The 21,676-nt window shown below is 36.6% G+C and overlaps 1 protein-coding gene across 3 annotated transcripts in view; it reads right to left on the minus strand.

The window, feature by feature from the left end:
* retn (retained) overlaps positions 1–21,676 on the minus strand; it is a 974,937-nt gene that overhangs the window by 327,979 nt on the left and 625,282 nt on the right. The window lies entirely within an intron of this gene.

Here is a 21,676-nt window from a genome sequence, read left to right on the forward strand (position 1 = left end):
TGTAGATAATTCAAAATCTCTAGTGAGATTACTGTTGAAAAACCTGGACGATCATTTATAAACAGACGATCGGACGAAGTATTAAACTATATTTTCATTTATTTCGGAAACTAAGAGCTAAATAACAATAGTCTATGAATGAAACAGAAAATAGCATAATGGGCATAAGTGATACACTGCATGAAAGAAAAGTTATGAATGTTTAAATACAATAAATTTGAAAACGTCTATACTGGAAAATAAATTTTTTAAATAAGAATATGGCTTCAGTTTTACAGATAGGCCTATTGTCTTTTTTTAAATTCACTAATTCTTTCAATAACCATGTTAAACAAATATCGTAGAATTTGAATATGACAATAACTCCCGATAACCGGCCCTATTTCATATGCACGCATACATAATTATGTTTTTGAAATATTAATATTTCAAAGTTCCAAGTGAAAATGTTTTTAAAAACGGTAATATCTTTTGACGACAGCTTTTAGGAAAGAAGTATGTGAGTGCAGACCAAAATAAAGTGTGCTAACAGTTGACTGTCACATTTGGACAGTAAAACTAGTTCTCCGCACCTGAACGCGACTAAGCTATCAAAATAATGCTTGTACCTTTGTCATTTTGAAGTGCGGCCTGCGATAAATTCAACTGGTGATAAAAGATGTCTCACAGATGTTATCTCAAACATCTTGTCCGTATTTTCACACCTTCTTACAACCAGACAAGATCTTTAGTTTTTTTTTTCAATTTATTTTCTATTCATATGAAGATTCACCCTGCCCTCTTGCCTCATCTGCTTCCTCCAACTCTATCTTAATATAGAGCTTTGTCTTTCCTAAGTTTTCACCCGTTCGTAAATCACGACAGATTTGTCTTTTTAGTCTGCCAGTATAAAGCAAACGGGCTGTAAATTTAAGAAGAGTTCAGCACAAGTTTGTGCAGATGTGTAATTAAGCAAAAAGGATCACTTTTTTCAGGAACCCAGGCTCTAAATAGTTTCCGGAGTTGATATTACTGATGGGGAGGCGAGACCTTGCATGTGTACTGTGGAGAGGGGAAAAATGAACTATCAGACAGCGAGAGAGAGAAAGTTTAATGATGGTTAATATTACACGAATCCACCGGCAAGAAAGTTCATCTCAGATTAAAACTTACCTTCCTCTTCTATACCTATTAGTGATATAGCCACGGCACATGATAAGTTCACAGAACAAGTCTTTGGCCTACCTCCTCTACTCTATATATATGCAGATATTTTAACAGACAAGCCAGTGTTTCAGAGGCCCAGTTTCAGAAGAATTGTTGGACCTAAGTGTGTACGAGACAGGGAATGGAGAAAAATTAGAACCTTACTTAGAGGTAGTGTTTGATGAGCATTGACCAATCGTATTCAAGTATAAAGTATAAAAATCAATAATAAACTCTTATGGCAAAATATTAGAGACACTGAATTGTTAGAAACAAAAGAGAATCTTCGAGATCTTCTTGACGTCCGGTGATAAGGTAGGTATCTCTAAATTCGGCAGGTCTTCAAAGTTCGCCACTCGTCATTTTCGTTAAGATACGATATTTACCCAAAAGTTGGCAGCAATAACTTCATGCATGATGTGTTAGAACTTTGTTGAATACAACAAAATAAGTAATGCATTTACAGAGTGTAATATATCATTTTAAAGCCTATTTTGTGTACTTTCTAGCTTTATTTTTAGAATTACATTTACTATAGTGATGTCCTACTTTATGACATTATTATTAAATGTTGGAACTGTTCTTAACTTCGCCACTGCAACTTCTTTCACGACCAACTTTGGATCATTCATTGCTGCTTCTCCGAGATCATTTTAAACAGTTAGCAGTTTAAATTTTAATTTTACTATTTAAATGAGTGATATTTAAGATATTATAGTGTGTTAGTTGGGAGACCGGAGGGAAAAAGACCTTTGGGGAGGCCGAGACGTAGGTGGGAAGATAATATTAAAATGGATTTGAGGGATGTGGGATATGATGGTAGAGACTGGATTAATCTCGCTCAGGATATGGACCAATGGCGGGCTTATGTGAGGGCGGCAATGAACCTCCGGGTTTCTTAAAAGCCAGTAAGTAATAAGTAAGATATTTAAGATATTTTATGCTCGACCATGCCGAAACATAGTCATTATACACCTGGTAGCAGACCTTTAATGCATGTCATTAAAGTACACCTACTCATTAAAGGACAGGTCTTTCAGCCAATGACGACTCAGGTTACAACTGTTCAGCCAATGACAGGTCAGCTTTCTACCGTTATAAAACCGCAAGTATCGATTATTCTCGGATAAGCAATCGAAAGAGAATTAGCGAAAAGTCACGGAGGCTGGAAATCCAATACTGTCGCAGAAGGTAATGTTCTGTTACTATAATAATTAGCGTTAATTGTAGATAATATTAAAATAAATTCAATTTGTCATCTCGTTTTTCAATGTCTAATTTAATTTCAATTTAATTCTGTAGGTTCTTATGGCCTAGCAAGGTCAATGTGGATATCTGTTCCTCGGAAAAAATCAATACTTTCGCGTCTGCGCACATCTCACAACATACGGAACATTGCTGAAGGTCAGGTACAATTAAAATTAATAATATCAAGTTAGAAATATAGTCGAGCATAAAAAGTCGTATGAAACTCGCCTATAATGGTAATTAAGAAGCTCGTATGAAAATTATGAAACTCGCTTGCGCTCGTTTCATAAATATCCATACTCACTTCTTAATTACCTTCATTATAGGCTCGTTCCATAATGTACTATTATAGATAACAGAATACTAAAACTGTTAATCCTGTCGTAATTTATCAATATTAAAGCTTTGTTTAATTCCTACTATGATCATTTTTTCCGTATTAAATATATTACATAGGCCTATATACTCTGATGATATTAAAATATTATTTGAATTTACAAAAGGCACACAAGTGGCGAACTTAGGGAATACAAGCGTCCTAACTTCACCAGTTGCATCCGCCCCTGTCTCTTTTGTTTTTGTGCGAGAAGGAGTATCTTATTCTTTACGAAATTTCTATTTATGATATCCTTTAGTATGAATATTGCAACGCAATTTTTTATACTTTCGAAATATAACTTCATCAACAATTTAAAAATAAATTTAAGGTGGCGAACTTAAAGTGGCTTACATTATATCAAAAGAAGTAGAACATATTCTTAATTTTTTAATACATCTTGATTACACAACTTTTAACACTTTATCACTTCGGAATATGTATTATATGACTTCCTTGTGTTAAATTCTATCGTACCTGGTTTTTTTTATTTCTTCCAAATGTAAGGCTGTTGAATTTATACCTACAATTCATACAATTTTTTTGTAACTTTTACAAACATCATCAGAGTTTTATGATAGATCATATCACAGCCCAGTCAACTAAACTGTATCTATCACCTGTCATAAACATGCCTCTTATAATTAGTTTTTTTTTTAAGACTCAATCCTTGAATGCCAATTCTTTGTATTTTTCCTGTGATATCTTCGTTCTAAGATATTTTTATAAATTCTATAACGTGAATATTCCCATATTTAGACTGTCATCTGAATTATTGATTAAAATTGATCGTCTCGAATTTTGCTGTGTTTGTTAATGTGATTACTGTTTTGCAAATTTAGTCCCATTCTGAAATAAATTAATATTAAATATTCGTGATAAGGGAGGGGCAGCCCTAAGTTTCCTGACTGCTAACAAATTACCGATACTGGAGTTGCGATCGCCGACCAGATATCGCCTTGTCGATTATATTGAGTTTTATGATTAAGAGGACCAGATGTGGAAACAGCTACTTCCATTGTTACATACGGTACTTTCTTGTTGTGACCATATTAACAATTATTTTTATCAATTTTAACAATCACGTTTGTGATTTTTCACTTATAAAATATAATACAACTTCCAGCCTCAAACAATATTGCATTATATTAATAGTAACAATATTTCAACCAAGCCTTAAGTAGAAGTCTACTTTGTTTCTTTATTAATTAGTTATAGGTAACAGCAGCTGCTGAAAGGCATTGTTCTAATAGGCAAAGGGACAAACATAAACTCAGCAATAATTTAACACAGTTCACGAAAGTTCGCCGGTTTCTTTCTCTTAAAAAAAATGTATACATACTTTCATATAGGTATATTATATTCGTTAATGGATTATTTCAAAGTTGAAATGTGTTGCAGCGGGAATGTGTAGTGTGATGTTCTATCCAAAGATGGCAATAATCATATAAATACCAGAACCAACAATCAAACTGGCAGGACAGTCAAATAAAATGACGGTACTGTCAATGGATTGGACGAAGAGGTGCTGTTGAATATCCTTCACGCTCACCCGACCTAACTCCTCTCGACTTTTATTTATGGGGGCTCCTAAAGGATGTGATGTACCGTAGAAAACCAGCTACATTGGCGGAGATGTTCGAAGAAAATGAAATGGCGTGTACAACCATCACAGTGGGCACATCGGTCAACTTTTCTCTTGGATTAGTTCGTCGAACCCAAGTGCCTGAATGCTAATGGGGAGCACTCAAAACACTCGTTGTAATTGTTAGATATCTGTCATAGCCAACCCTTGATGTGAATATCAATTTAGTAATTTACACAGATATTTTGCACACCGAAGTGTGCACTCATTTTTTGGGAACCTCTGTACACACCCAAAGCGAAATCGAATAGTAAATCGAACCTAAATAAACGAACACAAACATCATCATAGGCCATGAATTTTTTAAGAACGGATGATACGTATGCAAAATAGTTCAGTACATTCAGACTCTCCACTGTGGCTCAGAAAATTGCCCAAACATGTAACTAAGCAGTGTAACAGATGCAAAGATGCGATATTTGAGGAAAAATGTGGGCAAGCAAACACAGACAATAGCAAATATCCAAATAAGGAAGGAATTAGGACAAGACACAACAAACAAAAATACAGACTTTTCCAGTCTCTTGGAATTACCTTAGTGGAATAAATTCTGTGTTGTTTGGGTAAAGTGATGTAAGTCATCAAAATGAGTTTGGAGATAAATGAAAATTAAATTTCGGGCCCTTATTGCAAATTATTTTTCACACAAATAAAACAATATAACTGCTAGTATTCTTTTGTTTTTTTGCACACTCACTTGTATAATTTAACTTGTGTGTTCATCTGGGAACAAATCACACCTGTACAAAAAAATAACTTATCCCCCTTTGCCCGAACACCGCTTTGTTTCCAACCCTCCTCCTCTTGTTTGGTGGCAAGAGAATATATTTATTTATTCTCTGTAACTGATTTATCTTGAACAATAAGGTAATTATACAATATTGAATGAAAATAAATGCAAACAAGACGAAGACCATGGTTATCGGTAGAAAAAGAAGGTAAACGTGCGATTACTAAATGAGACAGTAGAGCAAGTGGACAGCTTCAAATACTTGGGGTGTACTATAAGTACATGAGCTGCTGCCAGGAAGTGAAAAGGAGGATAGCAATGGCAAAGGAAGTTTTTAATACAAAAAAGGAACACTTCTGCGGACCTCTGTATAAAGAACTGTCTCAGTGAAGTGTTTTGTGTGGAGTTTGGCATTGTATGGGCCAGAAACATGGACATTGTGATGAAGTGAAGAGAAGCGAATAGAAGCATTTGAAATGTGGATATGGAGAAGAATGGAGCGTGTGAAATGGACAGACAGAATAATAAACGAAACTGTTTTGGAAAGAGAGAATGAAGAAAGAATAATGCTGAAACTGATCAGGAAGAGAGAAAGGAATTGGTTGGGTCACTGGCCGAGAAGAAACTGCCTACTGAATGGTGCACTGGAAGGAATAGTGAACGAGAGAAGAGTTCGGGGCAGAAGAAGATATCAGATTGATAGACGACATTAAGATATATGGATCATAGTGGAAATTATGAGGAAGGCAGAAAATAGGAAAGATTAGAGAATGCTGGGTTTACAGTGAAAGATCTGCTATTTGGCAGAACAATTTGTATGCATATGTATGTAAAGAAATATAAAAAATAATTAATAATACAAACACATAAATTTATTTCACTACCAATCGTATTCACAATCCCCATAAATAAGAACCAATTCGTTAAATATCTAAACATTACAGTAACACCATCCGAGGGCATGGACGTTTTACTCAATTATAGGGATTCTATGAGTTTACCGTCACTTCTTCAAATTTACTGTAGATCTACACTTTGTCTTCTTTTTCATGTGTTCTTCCATAATTAATTTTTTGGTTATTGATAAGCGTGTTATCATTGAGATCAATGAGGCGTTCAGAACTAAAAAGTGGATCAAGTCACAAATTTTCATAAATCCAATTTAATTCATTTTCTGATTATCTGAAGTTGGATTTATTCCGAGCAGTAATGTATAAAGTCTTAATTCCAAGCATTCGCCTGTAGGTGACACCAGTCACTTTTGGCTCATATTATTTGTTCACGATGTTCTGAGCCATAGTGGATCAAGTCACTAAAGTGTCGCATCAATTAACATCACAATTGTTTATATTTTATAAATATAGAATATGAGAACGGAGCAATAAAATTATTGCTAGTCAAATTAGATAATCCACTAGAGCAAGTTAACTTTAAGTTCTATTATCTCAAAACTACGTCTCATGGACTTGGTCCACTTTAGCTTCGAACGCCTCTTATATCGAACGATGTATTGCAAAACGCTCATTATAAACACGATTCTCCTCTCGCATTTCGCGCTATTGTCAAATGTATCTCTGTGATTTTACGTCAACTCTAAACCAAGTTGACATTTTCTGAGATCAATGTTGTCCACACCTGAGGAGTAACGGCTAGCGCGTCTGGCCGCGAAACCAGGTGCTCCGGGTTCCTTTCCCGGTCGGGGCAAGTTACCTGGTTGAGGTTTTTCCTGGAGTTTTCCCTCAACCCAATATGAGCAAATGCTGGGTAACTTTCGTGTTGGACCCCGGACTCATTACGCATTATCACCATCTAATTCAGACGCTAAATAACCTAAGATGTTGATAAAGCGTCGTAAAATAACCTACTTAAAAAAAAGATCAATGTTATTCAAATGAACTCGGTTCGTTTCCTGATCTTCGATCAAAAGTGAACTCAGGTTTATGCAACCGGGCCTTAGATAATAATCAAAATGCGATTTTAGCTTCATTGGGAGAACCTGAAACATTTGCCTCTGTTGACTGCAGGACCGCCATCGTAGGAAATGTATGTATGATTATAACGGCGGGTGGAGAACAAGCAGAGAGAGAGAGAGAGAGAGAGAGAGTCTTGGGAATGGGGCGGGGGCTCCCGCAATAAATCTCATTTTATATCGCAACACTAAAATGACGCAGTTTAATTGAAAAAGCCTCTGGGAAAGAACAAGACCACTGCAACAGAGAAGGAGAGAGGAAACCATAACAAAAGTTTTATTCCTTGTTTCTCAATTTCCTCCCTCCTGCAGTTAAAGAGGTTTCGTTGCTTTGTGGAAGTGCCGAGTTTCTTTATCGAGCTGCCGTATTCTCCCCCTCCTCACCACCACATATTCTGTTCTCTCCAGTAGATCATTTTACTAGGAAAATGACAGAAAAGCCTTTTTTTTTCAAGCTAAGACTGCCTTAAGTTAAAAAAAAAATCTTCTTCCCTTCAAAATTTAAGCCATTTATCCTGTTCCGATGCCTATTTCTTCCTCGGTATACTTAAATCCTTTTTTCTCTTCCTTGCGTATCTCATAGCTACTGCCGATAGTTTATTTTCTGCCATCCTTTCTAAATGTCCACTTTATTTTCTGTCATTTCACTTTATTTTATTTAATATTAATTTCAGCTGCACTCGAAATTCTTGTCTCACTTCCACATATCTTTTTCTATACAACAGATTGTGTCCCAAAGTACTTCTTAGAAATTTCATTTCAGTCGCCTGAATTTTTCGCATATCTTCTTCCGATCCTATTTTCGATTCACTTCCATAAGTTAGAACCGGTATTTAAATATTTTGTACGATCATCTTCAGGCTTACGTGTCATTTTTTTTTAATTTCTCTCAATATTTCCATATGAAATATATTGTACTGTATTGAATTTATTCTATTCCACATATCTTACATTAGCATTGAATATTTCAAGATGTGGAACAAGTCCAGATTTTACAAGATATAATGATATGACGTTAAAGTAAGTGTGTATCTAATGCCTATCCACTTCACTTTACGTGATTCGGGTTCCACATATTGCGGATAGATGGCAGGACTGCGACCCACTATCTAATTGCACACCACTTGGGCGGGCCACGCCGTACATGTCTATATATGGACAGTTACGTCGTGTAGTAGGATGAGTGTATGTGGAAGAGTTCGTGTAAGTACTGGGTGTTCAGTTCAAAGTGTGTCATGGCTCACTGTATGCCGTCGTATGGCTAGTCGATGAGCCTAGAGACTTCAGTCTTCCTACACTTCCGCAGAGGTGTATAACCTATGTGTCAGAGAAGTTGCCTAGCAAGTACGGCGTTCATTCTGAAGAGTACTTATCGATATGTACGGTAACGCCGGTAGTGGCAGGAATGTGAACTGTTTGGAAACATGTACTGAGGTGGGTTTTTTCTTACTGTCGGGATATGGGGAGAGGGTTAAGACGATTACTTACGTATTTGTTGACATTAACTTCGACGGACAACATGGACACGGAGCATTTGATTTGTATTGTGGAATGTTACCGTACGCAACCGATAACATATACCCTCCGTACGACTTGGCAGCGCAAAACACAGTTCGAAAGAGGTTATGGTAGCACACAGACAGTACAGACCGCCATCTGCTGCTACGACGTTCAAGTTATACCGTACACGTTCTCAAGTTCAGATTGAACGCCTTGATTAATAAGCAACTTCTCTGACATAAAAGCTGAAACTCGCTTCAAATCGCTGACTCACAGCAGTGACGTCATGACACACTTTGAAATGAACACCCAGTATAGTGCATGAAATGAGTGACGATGATGAAGATGAGGAAGGGAGAAGGGGAAACCCGGTGCCGGCACGTAGCCTACTTCTGTCGAATAGCACCAAGGGGGCCGCCAGGCTTAGCGTCCCCATCCGACGGACGAATCACTATCAACAGTGATACATGCCTTCTCACATAATTATGCACTGCGGAGAGATTTGGGATTTAACCGAGGCATGTTGGTACATAATCTAGTGATTAGAAATTGTGCACCGCCGTCCCTCCTAGTCCCGAGGTAAAAATTTTACATGAAATATAACATTAAAGTTTTAGGGCAGAAAATCTGCCAAAAATTGTTTTCAGATGCAACACTTGTAAAGAAATAAATTGTCTTAATTACTTTAGCCCTCATATGAGAGGTTCTGTTTGACGTGCTCTGTTGTCAAAAAGTACAGTGGGAGCCATAATTGTTGAGTGGGCGAAAATGTTTGAAGATCTGTAGCGTGCAGTTCATAAGAAGATACGGTTCTAATTCCTCCTCGGTATATAATCTTCAAACACAAAAGCGTAGGGAAAATTTCATGATCATATGAACAAAAGCTTCAGGCTCGGAACATGCGCAATGTGGAATTCTTAGACTTAGAAAATGCTCGAAACGCTCAATTATTATGTACACTTTTGACGATATGTGTCAGAGGAAGAGCAATTGTTTGAATTCATCTGAAGTCTGACTAGTGTAATACGGTAAGTTACTATCACAGCGCATTTCGAATTGGAGAATTGAGGTCAAGCAAAGGACTGCATTTTCCACGCGTGTTTATTCCATTCCTGAACCATTCTCCTCAACTAAAGTCAACTGAGACAGTCGAGATTACCAGTGCTTCAGTTCACATTTTTCAGTTCAGTGACTCGTGCGTTGTTTGTACTTTTGTACGTGACCTTGATCCGTCAGCGATGTATGCAATGGAAGGGAAAAGGAACTGGCCTTCCTGGCTTAGTTCCTTCATGAGTGATAGCTTATTGGTGTTATTTATGAGGTTCAAACGTGTTCTCGGATAGTTGACTAAATTATAACATATGTGTGAAATGGACAGACAAAATAAGAAATAAAGCTACAAATAGTGAGTGAAGAAACAATAATGTTCAAACTGACAAGGAAGAGAAAAAGAAATTGGCTGGGCCACTGGCTGAGAAGAAACTGCATACTGAAGGATGCACTGGAAAGAGTGGTGAACGGGAGAGAAGTTCGGGGCAGAAGAAGAGATCAGATGATAGACAACAATAAGATAAGCTGTATGTAAATAATGCGGAGACTGGGAGGAAGACAGAAAAGAGAGAAGATTGAAGAATGCTGGGTTTGCAGTGCAATACCTGTCCTTGGGCAGAAATCTATGAATGAGTCATATAATTTGTGTTTTTCGTTGATCAATTAACGACTATGGATTAACTACTAGATTATTTAGTGTCGATGGAATTAGGTATAACGAGATAGTATTTGGCAAGATGAAGTCGAGGATTCGTCATGGGACTCGAATTCGGGAGATCCGTGGTTCGATTCCCGGACTGTGGTTTTTCCGTGGATTTTCACAGTTACTTAGGCAAATGCCGGACTGGACATTGCCACGGTCCATTTCCCTTCCCCTCCCGTGTAGAAAAAGAATCTTCTTCTTCATCTCATTCTATGGACATATTCAGGGCAAGACGAAGGTCTCCGTCCGCAACCGTTCCTGGGTTCCCAGCCTTCCTCAATGTCTCTGCCAGGATTCATTCCTTAAGGTGGCCCCCACTGAGTGAGCAGGTGAGGGGTCATATGCGGCCGGTGGGCTGGTACACCTCATCCTCATTCATCCCATAAATTCGGGATGCACAATAGGCCTCAGTATGGTCGACTTGCAAAGAGTCGTCCCTAACCCGCCCCTAGCCACCGTTACCTAACCTAACCTATTTAATGAATTATTCGTTAAAAAAAAAGCCGGATGTCTTTAAATTACCACATATTACAATACAGAAACAAGTAAAAATAATATGTTGAATCAATTACTGACTACAGTATTTCGAAAACAGTAAAAAGTTACAGAATTTTTATTAGAAGTTTTCAAGGTTCAAGGAAAACTCAATTTAATTAAGTTCCCTTATCAAAAGAGCGAAGACGGATTGGTACAAGTGGCAAAATGGCTTGGAACTCATAGATTTCTCTCACAGCCTGAAAGTCCCTTGCAAGGACGAGGAATCGCGTACCTTTTAATTCATTCGCCTGACAATTCCTCTTCTATCATCATCATCATCATCATCATCATCATCATCATCATCATCATCATCGTCGTCGTCGTCGTCGTCGTCGTCGTAGTTATCGTTTTAAAGGAAAAAACCAAAAACGAGAAATCTTTATGGATACTGAGGCGAAATATATTGCTCACTACAAGTAGTAAAACTATCAGCATTTCAGATTTTTGTTAACAAGCAAATTAAACAAAATTTTTGCAAGAAAAGTTATGAAGGCAGTAAACCCAAAGCAATATTTAACACCAATGTTAACTTTAGCAAACATGTGATGCATACAGACTGCCATATTTCTCGATATCTAGAACTGATAAATTGACTTGCTTTATTTATACGACTATTACCATTATCGCAAATATTTTTCCATTTTCTAAAAGAAATTCTTCAAGTTTACAACTACAGAAACTGATATACTATGTACTCGTATTATATGCTTCTTCACGCTGTTTAAATACTTTTTTGAGAATGCTGAAATCAAATATAAACGTCTCATGGAAATATGAACCCGTTACAAGTGATATATTGTGATATTGGAACTGAATGAGGAATTTTACATACTGAAATTGCTGTATTATTGTCGTACATCAGATCATAGCTGGATCCTTCCACTTGTAACTTACATTGGTCCATTGTGCGCTCTATATACGCAATGATTATCCAAGTACGACAGGTCACCTGAGTGGCATTCGTGAATCTGATGCCGACAGGTAGATCACCATGCGTCACCCCTAATACCAAATAAGCCCCAGTGCTCGGATATCCATGTCCTTCCTATATCGGCATCGAAAATCCGTATTGCTAGAGCCCCAATTTTGTAATATTAACGATATCCGTCAAATTTTGGTTTTATAATTTTCCCTGATGTATCTTGATTTAATTTTACAATATATATATACACATACAATTATCGAGCTCTGAAAACGAGATTGATTGTAAAAGCGAAAGGAATACTTTTCTGAACACACAGCGAAATATGGAAAACAATCACCATGATATTAAGATTCTTCCGCTTTTCATAGACAAATAATTATTTTTATTCAGCGCGTAAATTTGTTTTGATTCCAACTGGGAAAGCTGTATGTAAGACCAGTTCGCTAACTCTTGACCCATAGACGAAGCGACAAAAGATTTTGACTTAGTCTGGCATAAATGACTTTCACGAATGCGATGCTGACAGGTGGACCTTATTACCCCAGTCCTAACATAGCCAGGTCCCATCACCATAAGTTTACCTGATAAGCCTTAAGGCTCGGAGCCCCAAGCAAATTTGATAACATTAAATTAATTAATAGCCAAAATATCACCATTAAAGTTCCTTCACACCATCAAGCTTTGTGAACGACTTTACGAGTCTGGAGAAGAAATTAACTATTAGCACATTCTTAGCGTGGACCGATATCGTATTTCTGCGCTAGACGTTGCAAAATTCACCGAAGTTTAGTATTGAATTTGATATAGCCAAGATATGCAGTGGAAATTCAGAATGGAATTCAGGACACGAGAAAGACCTCCAGAGAAGGAAACAATAAACCAAAAAAACGCACTACCAATAAAGCTGGACATTCAAAGGACGTTTAGCATAGTATACGAAACGAATTAAACGTTCCCATTCAAACATGACGGACCCCAAGTGGACATAATGTGGCAGAGGGGAATGCACCGGAATTTAAAACAGGCTTGCTTGTGTGTACGACCATAAAAACAAAAGCCCACTCTGTGTGGCAGTACAAATCCCAGGTGTAATATTTCAGGACTGTAAGTAAAGCTAATTGAACACTGTGGGCACGGAGAGGTGGGCGATATCTGCAATTGGATACGGCAGATCCAATGCTATGACGTTAGAATTCATAACGTATCACATCACGAATTCCTGTTAATGGATGCGTACTTATAAATACTCGTACAATTAATATGATGGATATAGTCTACTGCAATAAAGCGGCTCAGGCAGGAAAAGTTCCTAGAATGAGACCTAAGAGTTGTCCCGGGGTTTTCTGGTTTCTTCCCAACGCTACAAAATTCACCCTACCAAAATGTCGACTTTATATAAAACTTACTACTCACATTATCATGGCTACATGTCAGTATTGCCACCTCATATGATAATTATCTTTTACACGATCATTCTAACTCTTTTACGATGTGCGATAATGCCCGTAGGATAATCCCTTATTACACGATAATTGAACCCTCTCTCATTCATGTGCTACACGCGAACCTGTATTTTCTAAAATTAACTAAATGTTTACAACCGTCTTGTTACTGATGGCATGAATGCCCAGTTATAATCTTCAAAATGTGTGTGTGTGTGTGTCCGTTGCGTAGCGTCAATGTAAACCAAAAAGCTCAGCTTCCCCAATTAATAACCCCATAATAAACCTGCAGTTTATGAACAAAATTATTTATTAATTTTAATACAATTCATATTTACGCGTTAAATGCTGTGATGCGGCAGCTCAGGATGACTTGTGATGCAGCAGTAAACATGAAGCCTGCACACACCAGCTTCCAATCTCCTTTACTGCACTACAAGCAGAATCGTTTCTTTCACGCATTCTCCTGTGTAACCCACTCCGCAGATTTTCTATCACTTTCTAACTAAACTACCCTAATCGCAAGGCTCGCAAGAAGCTAGCTTTGGCATTGGAAAGAATTTAGCTTCCGAGTTATCCCTTTCGTGAGTGTTAGTGTGCACTATGGCTGTTATAATAAATAATAAGTGAAATAACAGTTCCTGACACTAATTTATGTAGTCAAAAATAATCTTCTGATAAAGATTTTAACGTTGATTGACGTAATTTTACTAACACTGTATCTACTGATCGTTAAAATTGTTATTTCTCCAAATATGACAGGGAGTGAGCTAATGTTAAATTATACGTATACGTGTTCATTTGTTAGAGATAGGCCTATGTGTAAACCATGAAATCATATTTTACGTACCATTTGAGGTCATGTCTTATTGGTGTTACTTACGAGATTCCAACCAATCTTCGGACTGCTGACTTGACATCGACTACTATTTATTTTAAGACTATATTTTTGCAATACGTTTCCTCAAACATGAAAGACAATTTCAGTTAGATTCCCCTGCTCAAAATTTCAGCCAACAAGTCAGATGGTCATTTTTATAAATAATTGACTTTACCCTGGAAAGAAAGAAACAAAGGAGGAAAGAAAGAACGAAAGAAAGAAGAAAATAAAGGAAGGAAAGAAAGAAGGAAAGCAAGAAAACAAAGAAAGAACGAGAGAAGGAAAGAAAGAAGGTAAGAAAGAAAGGAGAAAAGAAAGAAGAAAATAAAAAGGAAAGAAAAAAGAAGAAAGAACAGGAAGATAGAAAGAAAGGAAAGAAATCAAGAAGAAAAGAAAGAAGGAAAGAAATAAAGAAGAAAAGAAACAAGGAAAAATTAAAGAAATAAGAAAAGAAAGTAAAAGGAAGAAAGAAGGGAAAAAATAAAGAAACTCTCGTCTACTCTAGAGACAAGTACCGAGGCAGAGGAAAATGAAGACTTCACTTAGTGATCTTTGAAGAGCAGTTTCAATGTGTAACATTTAATAAAAAATAATTTATATTAAAATACTGCATCCAAGAAGTAAGGATATTTTGTGTTTTAATGTTTAGTGTTGTGTGTCACATCAATAATATAAACAGATATTTTGAAGTACAGTTTGTGGTGATTTAAATACCACCAGTAGCCCAATATAATACATCATTTATTTATTTATTTATTTATTTATTTATTTATTTATTTATTGATATAAGAGAGTATCGGCTGCCGGCATGGAACACTTTCAATTGATTGGTGAATCAGTTTAATGTTATTTTGTCCTCTCTCCCTCTCACTCTCTTTCTCTCCACTCACAGCGTCTCTATATTATTATTATTATTATTATTATTATTATTATTATTATAGGCCAGTCAAGTTCCAATTACCGATGGCAGGAGTCCGAACTACTGAGCTCGTTGCATGTTTCCTGTTGTAGCGATAGCAGCGACCTCATCTTCAATCGGTATCACTCGACCGAAGCGAGTGGAGCCGCGGGCGTAACACGAACTATAGCGATGACGCTATACGAATGCAGGAGCAGTGCAAGTGGCGCTGCGGGCAGCAGGACTCCACTGGCCTTGGTCGAGTAATAATAAGTTGGTGGGTCTATATCATCATTATCATTGCATTAGTAATCCTAAATCTACAGAAATTAATATTTCATTAAACATTTTACCATTGATGAAGTAAAATACTATTTTAAGTAAGCCTACTGGAAATTAACGTAAGAATAATTTTATTAAGCATGCATAAGATTTTAAATCTCTAAAAAGAAAAAAGATAATTTTTAAGTGTCTGCACAATAATTTCTTGCTAACGAGATGGCAATACAGGTTAGTGTTCGCGTAGGCTTCCTCGGCTGGTGTACATGGTGTGTGGATAAACTTCAGGGCTTCTACCGCGTTGTCTTGGTGTTGGTGGCCGACGTTTCGACCGCTGTGTTGTGGTCATCTTCAGAGCAAGACAAGCTTTAGAACTTGCGCCACAGACGGGCCACACACACAGCATAACAACAGTTCAGATATAATTACTTATTCTCTACATTTCCACTTAGAATCTCTCTTTTCGGCCTTCTTATTTTCATTCACGTTGCATATTTTGTTATTTCATTAGCAGAAATGGGAGGCGCTGTGATCCAGAGTTACACATTGTTAAACGCGAGAGACCTGAATCTTCGCTTTAATTACGACTGCATATTATTCCTTCGTTTAATTTGCCATTTTTTCCCCTTCCATTCTCTCATTCTCGAAGCTACCGTGACCGTTGAGCAGTTTGAAAAAGAAACTCTTGTTTTATGTTACTACCAAAAACACATTTAAAAATGAATTTAATAACTTAGACCTGCTGAGGAATGAGAGAAGGTACATTGGAATCCCGAAGCCCGCAAGTTTTGACCTCCAGAAGAAAGAAACGATAAAACATGCCGCTCGTATAGACAAAGAGAAGGAGATGGCGAGCTCAAGAGAGGAAAGCGGTGGGAGCTATCATGCCCACGACCGCCTGTTTGCTACGCCTCTTCTTTCAATCATACCAGTTAATGTCTCTGATAATTATTCTTTATGACACATCACGAATCCTATCGAGGGAAAAACATGTTTACGCTTCACAGAGGCTTCCTTAATGGAAAGTGTCTATCAGAACTCCTCGAGGCCGTTATTTCAGATGTAAAGATATCTACACCGGAGCCATATTCCTACTTGAACTAAATAATACGTTACAGACTGATATGAAGGTATTTTTGATAGAAATACACCGTAGATATGCATGTCTGTCGTATTACTTTAAAGAAACTAATATCAGTGTGAAGACAGAAGCGACCATAAAAATAGAATATTTATTTCTACTAACCACATCAGTTCTACTACGCCACAGGCAAGAGAATGTATTTGCGGTGTGAGGAAAGGAAGAAATTGCTTTGTCTTTCGTGTTCTCTTTAAAGAAAGTGATATCATCATTTATAGTTAAACCATGCATGATCGCGGCAATATTCTACCGTCACAATACAGGAAGTCAAACCTAAGGGAAAAACTTGGCTCGCCAGTTCTCGCGGATAACATTCTTGCCGTTTCACGGCGTTACAGTCTGGCAAGTGACCTTTCGCGTAACAAGTGAACCATAAGGTGCTCTTGCCTATTTCTCTGGTAAATGACAGATAGGTTGGCTCAGTTTAACAGATTTGAGTAAATCTTTAGTTTTCGTACGATTCCACTCGGTGACTCTTGCTGTTCGCCTAATGAACTTCATCTCACTAGCTGTTATACTGCCTTCGTCATACAATCGTAGGGTCAATGCTTCGCTCTCATAGAAAATAACAAGTATTTTGACGAAGTTTTGTGAAGACGCAAAAGTGTGTGTTTTTACAATGAAGATGATCATGCTTTATGCTATATAAACCGTTATTATTTGAAACATTTTTCTGAAATATCCAAGTCTTCGAGGAATGATTAATAAAATTGTATCCAAGGCTTTCATCATGCCAATAACACAATCCAATCATGTTCCCTAGGTGTTAAGGTGACCCGGGGTAAGTATAAATTTGGGACAAGTGTAACCCATGCCATTACACGCAAAAATGCGAGTTTGTGAAGTGGCGCCAACTATCGAAAGTTCATATTATTAGAAGCTACTTCACATAATATACTGTATTCTTGAGTGGAAACATTTTCGCGCCCAAAATATAAAACTTGCATTCTATGTGTCTTTTCATTCTTTCAATTTGTCTTAAGGCAATATATCGGTGAAATAATGGTGAAAAATTAAGAAATGAGACTTTATCAAATGATCTATCCACATAATCGAATGTGGCCGAAAATAGTGTGCTGGACAGTTACAGTTAAGTACAGGTCTTATTTTACAAAATAGCCTAAATTTCAAAACAACATTTTTATAAAAATTTGTATTCATTTCACCTGCCACTGAACTGAACTTTCAATTCTGTTTTGTTGAACTTAGGAGAGTCCACTGTACTATGAATTTACTTCCAAAATTTACTACCGTAAGCATTTCGTAGTTTAATTAATTTGAGTTAAAATAGAATATATATATATATATATATATATATATATATATATATACATACACTATGCATGTATGCATGCACAGGAAAATATTAAAGCAAAACTTTATTATCACCGATATATTTACAAATATTTATAGACTTATTCATAATCCAATGGATGTAAAGTCGCCAATCACAAGCCTATTCTAGCTGAATATACCGTTAATGCGGGATCTACTTATGGCATAAAATTTGATACATTTTATACAAATCCCCTTCTACGAAGATTACAATATTAGTTTCGGACATCTAATCGAAGTTAAAACAAACACAGTAGAGTGATATATTGGCACTTCTGTGCAATGGTTTATTATCTACATATAAGCCATGCATTACGAGTGACGCATTATTGCAAGGGAGTAATTTTTGCACGAAGAAGGAAATGCAGGCTAAGGAAATAAACATGTCAACTATAAGTTAGATAAGACAATAAATGAACTCAGATATCGTCATTTCAGGTATAAATATCTTACCTTCATTTATACTGTTTGTAACAGAATATTAATCAATCAGCTTACACGAATGGTAATGGGAAGTAAAAAAATATTGAAAAACATGAGTCACATTTCTGTATAAAGCGTTGTTCACTTGACTGACATTTTATCGAACTACAAAATAGAATTCATGTTAAAAACCCAAAAAAGTATAAATCACGCCTGTTATAAATACACGTGCACAACACTAATACCAACTGCAAGCCTATGTAAGTCTAGTTTTTCAGGTAAACCTCCCTGAGAAGTAAACTTGAATAATTTCAAGGGAAAAAATGTTCCGGGGCCGGGTATCGATCCCGGGATCTCTGTTTGAACGTACCAGCGCTCTACCAACTGAGCTACCCAGGAACTCCACCCGGCACCGTCTCAATTTTTCCCCCTTATATCCACATAACTCGAGTGGGCTGACGAGACGCCAGAGACCCACATCGAGTGCACACAAACTCTGTTTAACTTGGAATTGTGGTTTTCTGTTAACGTACATACAGTAACATATATTATGAGTCCACATCTGTGGAGTAACGGTCAGCGCGTCTGGCAGCGAAACCAGGTGGCCCGGGTTCGATTCCCGGTCGGAACAAGTTACCTGGTTGAGGTTTTTTCCGGGGTTTTCCCTCAACCCAATTTGAGCAAATGCTGGGTAACTTTCGGCGCTGGACCCCGGACTCATTTCACCGGCATTATTACCTTCATCTCATTCAGACGCTAAATAACCAAAGATGTTGATAAAGCGTCCTAAAATAACCTACTAACAAAAAAAGATATATATATATATATGTTTTTTATGTTGCAAGTTTGAACCAATAAATTATTGAGATTTGCGATAGATTAATTAGTTTAGGAAATTGTATATAGATCTTTTGTTAAATTATTAAGTTTTGTACTTTTGTGAACTATATCAATAAATCTATCTATCTATCTATCTATCTATCTATCTATCTATCTATCTATCTATCTATCTATCTATCTATATAAATAATATTGTTAAAATATTAAAACGAAAAATAAATCATTACATATATATTTTATGCAAGTCTAGTTTTCAGATAAAGCTCCCTGTGAAGCAGAATTGAATAATTTCAAGGGAAAAATTGTTCTGGGGCCGCGTACCGATCCCGGGACCTCTGGTTGAACGTACCAGCGCTCTACCGACTGAGCTACCCAGGAACTCCAACCGACACCCTCTCAATTTTTCCCCTTATATCCACACAACTCGAGTGGGCTGACGAGACGCCAGAGACCCACATCGAATGCACACAAACTCTGTGTGACTTGGAATTGTGGTTTTCTATTAACGTACCTACAGTTACGTATATAATGCAAGTCTAGTTTTCAGGTAAAGCTCCCTGTGAAGCAAACTTGAATAATTTTAATTTGTGCCATCTATCACATCTGGGAATTAGAAATAGTTATTCTGGAACATTCTGTATAATCTTCAAATTACAAATTTATGGGAACTTGTACTCAACGTCAGACATAAAAACGACTGCGGCGAAGGTAAACTGAAGACAAATGCATCAATTGTATTAAAGTTACAATTAAGTGTTGATATTTCGAGAATAAAATGTTATTTTATTCAACTGTAACAAGAACTTCATATGGAAATGAACAATAGGGATGCGAAATTTCAGTTTTTTCTTCCATCCTTAGAAAAAATAATTATTAAAAGAAATAGTTCAATGAGTCCAATATCGACGGACTTCGAATTTGTTTGAAGTCGTCTACGTAACGAATGGAAACTGGAAAAAAAGAAACTGTGTCAACGGTAATAAAATCTGTGTACAACGATTATATTATATTATCAGTGATCACCAACGGTATTATTAAATAAGGCCACCAAAGCTACCAAAAAACATCACACAGGAAAAGGTTAAAAATCACTAAAAGTATTATTTAAACACAAAGGAATTCAGTCCGTTAGACGTTGCCTGTTACAGATACTGTTACACTATTTCATATTGACGGGCACGACATAAGCAATTTTATCCTTATTGCCGTAATTGAACACAATTCTGGATCTTTATACAAAAGAAATAATAAACGAGAACAGCGTTGGTCAGTTATTGCGTTTAATAGCAATCTTTCAATTAACTTCGACCATTTTCCGTTATAATTTTTGTAATTACCTGCCTCACATTATAATATAGTGTAGAAAGCATTCTGCTGGCCAAAAAAGTAACACAACAATAAACAATGACGCAGCGTAAGAAAATTATAATCTACAAAACGAATTAAGTAGGGCGTTGTTCATAAGTGGGTTACAATTTTCGTCTAGTTCAAAGAACGATATCTGCCCAGAATAGATCGTTAACATCTATTCAGCTGTTAAACACACACAGAGCCAGAAGCTACAAAAAGACACGCAATGCAATGTTTATAATTTATTTTATGAAATTGCTTTTCCGTTATTATATTGCGAAATGTCGTAAGTCCAAAAAAAAAAAAAAAAGTGAAACTTACATAATATTTTTTTGCTTTTATTGGGGACGCGTTTGTATAGTCGCAGTTAAGTATTGCGTTAGAAACCGGAAGATAGGATAGGATGAAACTTTTTTAATTGATCTAATACTTGGAAATCCGACATATTCATACGATACAATATTATGCGTAATAGATAATGCACTATTGTAGTAGAATTCATTTGTATTAGCATGTAAATAAGTACATTCCTGAAAATAGTCTATAAATGTTGTAAACATTATTTTTAGTTATATGTCTCTTTCTCTCAAACAGAACTTGTTATCTGTAATGCATCCTTTCATTATGATGATCGATGCATTCTGTAATATTGTAAGATGGAAAATTTTCTTCAACTCTGCAAAGATAATAAATGGTTAAAATTAAATTAAGAGTAGCCTAATTGATTGTAAATTACATGAGAGGAAAAGGGAAAGTAAAAAGAATTCAATGTAAAAAGAAATGGATAGGAGATGAATGTAGGAGTAAGGATAGTAAATAGGAGTAGACTAGTTTTATTGTGGTATTTGAAAGGAGAACTGAATAAAAATTATAAGAGTAACAAGTCATATATAGCAGAGTATCAGTTGACGATTAGGAGGTGTGAAAAAGTAAATATAATTAAACAAAGGAAATAGGGGAGTTGATGAAGAAGAGATAATAGTGGTCTCATGGTAGCGTGTTCGCGGGTCGCAGTACGATTCCCCGCTTGGGACGAGCTGCCTGAGTTGCCGGGGTTTTTCCCCCCCTCACTCCTATGGATGAATATCAGGTAACTTTATCAGGCATATGGAACCCCACTCATTCTCGCCACTTCCGTCCCCCCCACCCTCATCATCCTTTCCTCATCATTCCGGTTGTCTTCCTTGGTTTTCAGATCGCGCCTGCTGAGGCCCTCCGAA

This window comes from Periplaneta americana, chromosome 17, assembly GCF_040183065.1.
Source record: "Periplaneta americana isolate PAMFEO1 chromosome 17, P.americana_PAMFEO1_priV1, whole genome shotgun sequence".
NCBI lineage: Eukaryota > Metazoa > Arthropoda > Insecta > Blattodea > Blattidae > Periplaneta > Periplaneta americana.